The 9,235-nt window shown below is 34.5% G+C and overlaps 1 non-coding gene across 1 annotated transcript; it reads right to left on the bottom strand.

Annotated features, from left to right (window-relative positions):
- Window positions 1-8,697: 8,697 nt before the first annotated feature.
- LOC141669455 (small nucleolar RNA R71) lies at window positions 8,698-8,804 on the bottom strand. The gene has a single exon (XR_012553740.1). It is a non-coding gene; the product is annotated as a small nucleolar RNA R71 (small nucleolar RNA).
- Window positions 8,805-9,235: the final 431 nt, after the last annotated feature.

Genomic DNA, 9,235 nt, shown 5'->3' on the forward strand with positions numbered 1-9,235 from the left:
CCTTTGGGATTGGACCTTGGCTTGACACCGAATAAGATCAAATCTTCACCTTGCCTATCCACTTTCCTTTCCCATTTGCATTCCATGTGTACATCATCAATATGGACATAATTCATGCCTTTACCGTGTTATTTTCAGCAGTTCTAAATATGCTTAACAACTCCGTGAGTGTTCTGTCTATCTCATTCTTTTTGTTCTTAAAAAACTAAGAACATAAGTTGTTCAAAGATTGTTTGATCAAATCAAGCTGAGTCTCTAGACTATTCTTAAAACCTAAAATATCAAGGTACATACACCTATCATCTTTAGAATATGTGGTCCAACCGGATATCATTCTCCCATTAATGCAAAGTATGGTGCCTTATTATTGTCAAATCTTTCTGACGAGCCTATCCTTCAAACATCCTTTGAAGGTGCTCAATCATATCATAAGCATCATTATGCTCTTGTTGCTTCTAAAGCTCAGCACTCATAATTACAAGCATAAGACATGAAACATCAGTTGTATAATCAATTTGCTTCTGGTAAGCATTTTGTTCAGCACATGTTTCATTCTCAGCTAGAAGAAATAAGAGAGAGGTTTGAGTGACATCCTTGAACCTGAGGACAATCCTCAAGTTCCCGTGTCAATTGAGGAAATTATTTCATGTCAGCTTGTCCTTCTCAGGGACTATTACATAGAGAAGTTATTTATGTTATTTGTCATTTGATATCTACAATATTAAAGTGCATAAAATGACTTAGTCTACAGATGATAATTAAATTATGTTCAAGTGATTATTCATATATATATATATATTCACAATATATATCTCCCACTATTTTTATCAAATCAATAGCCATAACTATTAATTCGGAAAAAATATCTTCTATATCCTTTCTAGTGAGCCAAGATCCATATTTCACCACGCGTTAGGTTAGCTTTGGCTTTTCTTCTAAAACATGATTATTTAGGTAGATAACATTTGTCAATTATATCAACTATATAACTCTTGGATAGCTTGGTGGAATAACATTTTTTCATATTTATCTAATAAATCTCGCCAAACTCTATGCCTCTAAGTTCACAATCCTATTGTGATAACTTAGTTAAGTCAAACCCAATAGTCAAAAGTATCAATATACTTCAACACATCTCCCACGATAGATAGGAGTACTTCGCTTTGGCGAACCCACTCCTGGTCGATCTAGGGGTTAACGCATTAGACTCATTGGAAGGCATCTGATCAACTTAATATTAACTTTGGGGTTTTGTTAATTTTAAAATGATCATGATCCCATCATAAAGAGATTACCAATTTTTCCTTGAATAAAATACTTCAAATCAATATTCGTCAATAGTTTGATTTCCAGGTAGTGAGGGAGTCACAACGGTCTCGCTTAAAACCCACAACCTTACAAGTTCAATGGACTCGGTTTTGACAAAATCGCCCCATGTTAGAAATAAAGAAATTTTTTATTTTATTCCGTGTTTCATAAACACGAGAATCTCATATTCGTTTGTTCATTTTAAAATCTTGAGTCGTTACAGATTTTATCTTGTTTAGAAAACATGGCATGGGTGTAATATCTAATACATACATCCTTAATCTAATTAAGCATGCATCTTTATAAACTACTCTACACATACATTCATCATATGCTCATATATATGTAAAGTGTAATAAATAAATGTGGTTGGTTATGGTTTTATCCTATGTGATCTTCATCAAGCTAATGCCAAAGATCTAGGTCAATCTAAGATGAAAATTAAATACAGGCTAACTATTACATGTCTTCTTTCTTGTATTGCTTCCTTGGATGGCCTCCATGTGAGATTACCCTTCATTGATCTTCAAATCTTCATGTCTTCATGTACATTACATGAATGAAAAATAAAAACTAATCTAATATACTTACAATAAGAACTCGAGTTACATTTGAGATTTAATAATTACAAGATCAAACGACATGCAAGCCGTATTTAAAAAAAACAAAACCATTATCCTAAGGTCATAAGCCATAACCATCCACCATGCTCAATTAACCCATAAGAACATGTTAAAACATATAATATATTCTTAACATATCATACCCATCACGATCTAATCATAAAAACCAAATATAGCAAAAATCAGAAAATTCGAAATTAAATCTGATAACATTAAATCGCAGATTACAGGGTGTAAATGACGTCAAACGCCTTACAGATCAGTCGATGATAGCCTATGCTATCAGTTTTGTTCAGACGCTCGATTCCATATGAAATAGCATATTCATTCATCAAAATTGGACACCAGACACAGATTTCAGTAAATCCGCTGCATCTGATTCAGAATCGTATCAAATACGATTCTTATAATAAGAACAAACATAAAACATGTATATATCAGTATATATACAGATTATATAATCATCATATAATTATACAACTCTCATGAATATCATATATTCAAAACATATATATACATATGCATATATACTCAAAACAACATGTAAAACATACAAAATCGCATACATAACAGTCATGGAATATTGTATACATGTTATCATCATAAAATCAGTAAACACATAAACGAATTAAATAATTTTCGCAAGTAGCTCTGATGCCATTATTGAGTTTTGACCACATAAACGCAACGAAAACAGTAATTGAAAACGTAAAAAAACATAATTTTCGAAACCCGCCGTAGGATCCATGCGAAAAACATATATTTAATTCGTAGATCAGATTGTTTACCTTAAGTAGATTTACCAATTGGTTGACTAATGGAGATCCAAAACTTGTTCAATCACCACGCATTCCGCTCTCGCGATCTACGCTCTATCGGTATTCACACGAATGCTTGAACTCAAGGATTGGATGTCTACTAGCACAAACTCGTTTGTTCTCCCTCTCTCCATCTTTTCTCTTGGTGGCTAGGGTTTTAGTAAAAGTCTTTTTGCACACCAAAAATAGCCACACAAGAGATATTATATAGAGAGTAGAAAAACAAATTATAACTCTTAACTAATTAGGAGTTATCATTAATTCAAAATTCCTATTTATATTATAATTAAGTCTCACTTAATTATTTAACAAATAAATTTCATAATTAATATTATTAAATTTTAATATCATTATTTATCTAATTAATTAAGTCAAACTTATTTAATATTATAAATAATTCAAATTACTTTAATTTAATTTAAATCCAATTTAAATTAAATAATCCTTCAAGCATTATTTGTGTGAGTCCCTATAGGTTATTATTACATTGGCAACGAATTTTAAATTTAATTTAAAATCGTAAACAATGAGCGGCATCTAGTAATACATCATTGCTACCCAAGTAATAATAATTGAATCAGTGATCGATTAAACCTTTCGTGAATAATGTACAATATAATATAATCCCTTTAACCAAATATTATAGATTAAATTAGAGGCATGTAATGTGTCATCCTCATCATAGTTTAATCCAAGTTTCCTTGATCAATGAGTAGACTATCATATAAAATCAACATTTCAGCGTGGTCATGCATTTCATAGTCTAGCTCATTGATCAAGGACATTTCTAAGTCATGTACTTAGAGATATAGAATTGCATATCATATTCCAAGGACATTTATTAATCTAACATTTATATCGCATTAAATTAAGAATTAATAAATTATAAATAGAATAATCGATAGAATATAAACATTAATAATCCTAATGTCTTAAACTAAAACATCATAGTGTTGTCTCTAGGTCACAAACACTAACACATATATCACCACTAACTAGTGATATAAATTATCAAGAGTTTATGATGCTACATATATCATCTTTAACTAATGATGTGAATTATCAAGAGTTTATGGTGCTACAAAACTCATCACTAACCACCGAAAAGATTCTCAATAGTGTAATGTTACTAAACTCATCACAAACCACTGAAATAAATTATCAGAGGTGTGATGTTGCTTATCTCATCACAAACCATTGAAATAAATTATCAAAGGTGTGATGTTGTTAATCTCATCACAAACCACTGAAATAAATTATCAAAGGTGTGATGCTGCTAATCTGATCACAAACCACTGAATAAATCATCTAAGGCGTGATGCTGCTAATTCTTTAACAATTTGACTTATGGAGCAAATAATAAAGTTGAATTTCTTCAAAGTCCATAAATCAAACTATTAAACTAGAAACTCAATAAATAACTGCAACATATATTCGACAAATATATGCATTCAAATATTGAGTGAGAGATGACATTCCTGATTTCACGCCATATCCCATACTGATTCATTTGCTGTCATCTCCAAAGGTAACTACTGGGCCAGCATACTTTTCTACTTTTGATAGCAGGGCTCTATCCTTGAACTCTTGTGTATTAAACATCTAACGTTCAAAATCCACATAGTTCGCTTCACCTTTTCTTACCCTGTCTATATTGTGGATCAAGTTTTCTTTGGTACCCAAGCTAAATTGGGTCCAGGGTACTTAGAGAGATTCACATTTTGAACAATATCATATGCAAAGTTAACATGCTTTTATTTCTCATCAACAAACTCTTTTTTTTCTTTAGAAGCCTTAAGAATGCCTTTAGGCTTCCAAGTAGGAGTTTCCTTCCTAACCTTAGAAGGACTGACAGTCTTTGCTCTGTTACGCTTTCTACTCATGTTCTTATCATTATGCTTACAAGTAGTGGATGACAAATGCATCAAGTTAAGATAAGACGACAAGGTATTAAAAGCACATGGCATACATTTAGATTTATGACATTATATATGAAAACTAGGCATGGTAGGCATGTTATGCTTATTATGAACTTTACCTTTATCTACTTTACTCACAGTACATGTATATGCAAGATATGAAGCAGAATTACATTGAAAGCATAACTTCCTAGGAGAACTAGGTTTTAGCTGATCTTCATTTTTAATGCCAACACCTAACTTCCCATTTCTATTGCGTCTATTTTTCTTTTTAGCCTTGTGAACATCTCTATCATCTAAGTGAGTTTTATGTTCATCACTAGAAGTTGACTCAGATGACTCTAAAGTTGACTCCTCATCACTAGAGACATAATCCTCAACAAGCACCTCATCTTCATTGAAAGAATCAGGAATGGCCTTTTTGCATAACAAATTACTGACCTTTTCAGAAGCTTGTGATGTATATGAAGAGTTTGATTTACCATTATCAACACTCTCTGATTCTATCACATGTTTCTGTCCAACATCACTGGATCCAATGTCAATTATGGCTCCACCGATTTGGTTGTCAATAATTTCCTTTACACTAATAGTAGAGTCTTGATAATCTTTCAACTTAGATTCTAACTTAGCTATCTGACTCCTACGGACAGCATCTAAATCCTCACTGGCTTTGATCATGTTCTCTAGGCATTCATTACGTTTCTTAAGATTATCTAATTCAACTATAATTAGGCCTAGTTCTTCTTAACTAGTGAGCAGCAATCTATTTTTAGATTTTATTATATTTATTTCCTCTTTAAAGTTGGTCACACTAGCATGAAGTTGAAACAATTCTACTCTTCTATCCTTAACACAATATTTACAATCATGCCAGGATATATTAGTAGTGGTCTCAGAAGATACCTGCGATGAAGAGGGTTTCCATTGATGTTGGATCATTGCATTTTTCTTCCTCTACATCTGTACCATTCCAGTTTTTCTCATCACTGACTAATTCTTTATCCTGATGCTTCTTCTGTCCATCTTCATTCCTTCTCAGACAAACTTCTTTCTTATTTGCTTGTGTGGACTCTTTCAGTTCACTGTTAGAGTGTCCCTTTTCTTCACCATCACACAGTTCATGTGTGCTTCCTTCAATCAACTGTTTCTTGTAGCATTCACTGGATACTGACTCTGTAGATTCTCTATCTTCAAGATCTTGACTGTCTTCACTAGATAACTTACCTTATATTTGGAATTTCTTCTGAATGTAAATGCACTACATTTAGAAACCATCTCAAACATAGTTTGATCTTCTGATTTCTCAAGCTCTTCCAAAGTATAATAGTCATCTGTAGCTTCTTCATTTTCAGTCAGATTTGATCCACTTGTAGAAGCTTTCAAAGTCAGTGATCCTTCAATATTTTCTTCAGGAACTATATATTCCTCTGCTACAGGACATGTTGATTCATTTATGGTCTTGTTCCTGTTATTCACTGTCTCAGACCCATGTTTGACATTTTTATGCTTTTCCTCAGCGTCATAGGTCTTCAACTTGTCATAAAGCTCATCCAATGACATTACATTGAAATCCAAAACTTCTCTGTTAGATGACACTTTATTTTTCAAATGATTTGGCAAGGTAAGAATAAACTTTCTGTTTATCTATTTCTGTGAGTATTTCTTCCCAAGTGTACTCATCTCATCCAGAAGTTGGGTGTACCTTCCAAGAAAGTATTTGATACTTTCACCGTAAAGAGATTTAAACTCCTTGTACTCAGACATTAGAAAATTCAATTTGTTCTTGTCTTCAGTTCCCTCTACAATTGCTTTAATGGTTTTCCACATGTGTTTAGCACTAACACAATCCTTAATCTGATGACGCATGTTGGAATCCATTGACTCAACTAAAATTGATCGAAGACTTTGATAAGTGGCATTTTATACCACTTAGAACGTCTTAAAATGGCTTAAATTGGTGTCTTGAAATCAAGTATTTTGTGTATTTGATGCGTTTTTCTAGTGTTTATTCATTTCAGGGTATTAGTTGCATTTCGGGGGATGAATCATCAAGAATAAGCCTTGGCATGTGTTCACCATTGCGAGAGGAAAGAAACGGGCAGATTACGGCGAAGAAACGGAGCAAAATCAGATTTTTTCCAGTAGAGGTCTGAGCGCCCGCTCAGCATTGCTGAGCGGCCGCGCAGCAAGCTGAGCGCCCGCTCAGCTATGCTGAGCGGCCGCGCAGGGTCGGGGAAAAAATATATTATTTCAGGATTTCTACTTCTGTTTAGTTTCCACTTCTATGTAATCTGAGTTTTATGGGACTATTATATAAGTAGATTTGAGACGTTTTCACAATTGTGGATTGAAGAAGATTGTGTTTTTATGCAAGGAGCAAAGGAGATAAGGAAGAAGACCGATTTAGCACACCGCAACGAAGAGGAAGCATATTTTCTTGTGATTCTTGTTTCATTGCAACGTTGGATGCTAGTTTTCTTACTTTGAACTTATTTACTCTTGTGACGTACTCTATTTTAATATAATTAGTTTAGTTATTATTTTCTTGTGTTTGTTTATCATGATTTCATATAAACCCATGATGACGATAAGTGCTATTATGGGCTAATCGTGATCATGGGGTTGCAATGGATTTATTATGGAATTCTTTAGTTGATTGTTTAATACTTTGGTGTGTGATGATTGTATGATATCTAGTATTGGTTGTGCGTATTCGTCTTATGTGCGTCGCGAACATATAAGATAGGGTGTTAATCTCTTGTGAAGCGACGGTGGATCTTGAGATTTAGAACTTGCCATGCTAGCATAGATTCATGTATGTTGTGCATGATTAGTGGGTAACTCTAACAGTTTTATTTGCCCTATGTAATCAAAAGGAATAACTTGTGCTTAAATCGTTGTGTTGTCAATTTCTGTAGACATATAGGAACTCAACATAATTGATGACTATTCAACTTCTATCTTAATTGTGGATGCTTGGTAGAATGGTATTAGTACAATGAAAGTTGGCTTTTATCAGTTTCGTGTTATTCGATTAACATCATCACTGTCACATGCTAAAGGTAATAACAATGGCTATTGAAGGAAGTAATAATGAAGTTGTGATCTCATGAGTGTTTTATTATTGATAATTTGAAGTGTTAAGTAAGTGATTAATTAAGTAGTTAATTGTAGTTAATATTTAATCAACAATCTTAAGTGTTAGTGTCTTAACATTGAGAAGTAATCATACATTGGTGAGTGAGTTTAATTAGACAATAATTTAGTCTGAGTCTCTGTGGGAACGAACTAGAAAGTATTCTATATTACTTGCGAACGCGTATACTTGCGTGAATATTAGCGTGTGATTTCGCCCTAACAAGTTTTTGGCGCCGCTGCCGGGGACTCGGCGTATTTGTTTAGTTTATGTACTTACCATCATTGGTCATTAGGACTAAGTGATTAGGACGTAGTAGTTACTTATTATTTACGGTTGTGTTTCAGGTACTTTAGCAAGCGTTTATGCAAACTCGTTCTCGTGCTCGCACGAGGACTTTAGATACAGCTGAGGAGACAGACGAAGTTCTTGATATTACGGAGAAGTTAGATTTTGAGGATTCGGATTCAGGAACTGAGCGGAAAGAACCAGTAAACATGGGGGATCGTATTGTTCAAGCTGATCCAGCTCTTATGGATTTTTCTCGGCCTAAAATTGATGACATTCTGTCAAGCATCCTTCATCCGGCTATTCAAGCTAACACCTTTGAAATCAAGCCGGGCACTATTCAGATGGTGCAGAATTCTGTTTCTTTTGGAGGAGCGGCAACTGAAGACCCCAACATGCACATAAGGAATTTTGTCGAGATCTGCAGCACTTTTAAGTATAATGGTGTGACTGATGAGGCTATCAAGTTGAGGCTTTTCCCATTCTCACTGAGGGACAAGGCTAAAGACTGGTTACATTCTGAACCAGCTGGGTCCATCACTACGTGGCAAGATCTTGCACAAAAGTTTCTGGTGAAGTTTTATCCGATGGCAAAGACTGCTGCTATGAGGAGTGCTCTTACTCAGTTTGCGCAGCAACCTACAGAATCTATGTGCGAGGCTTGGGAACGCTACAAGGAAATGTTGAGAAAATGTCCACATCATGGAATGCCGGATTGGATGGTGATCACTGGTTTCTATAATGATTTGGGGGCCCAATCTCGGCCGATGCTCGATGCAGCAGCTGGAGGCGCCTTATGGGCTAAAAGCTATACTGAGGCATATAATCTTATAGAGACGATGGCTGCAAATGAGCATCAAAACCCAACTCAGAGGATGACGTCAGGTAAGGTAGCAGGTATTCTGGAAGTTGATGCAGCCACCGCTATTGCAGCCCAGCTCTAAGCGCTATCAATGAAGGTTGATTCTTTGGCTACATATGGAGTTAATCAAATAGTTATGGTTTGTGAGCTTTGTACAGGTTCTCATACTACGGATCAGTGTTCTCTGGTCAACGAATTTGTTCAGTATGTGAATAATTATCAGCGACAACAGCAGCCTGTGCCAGCGACCTATCATCCTAACAACAGAAATCATCCAA

Source organism: Apium graveolens, chromosome 6 (assembly GCF_009905375.1).
Source record: "Apium graveolens cultivar Ventura chromosome 6, ASM990537v1, whole genome shotgun sequence".
Classification (NCBI taxonomy): domain Eukaryota; kingdom Viridiplantae; phylum Streptophyta; class Magnoliopsida; order Apiales; family Apiaceae; genus Apium; species Apium graveolens.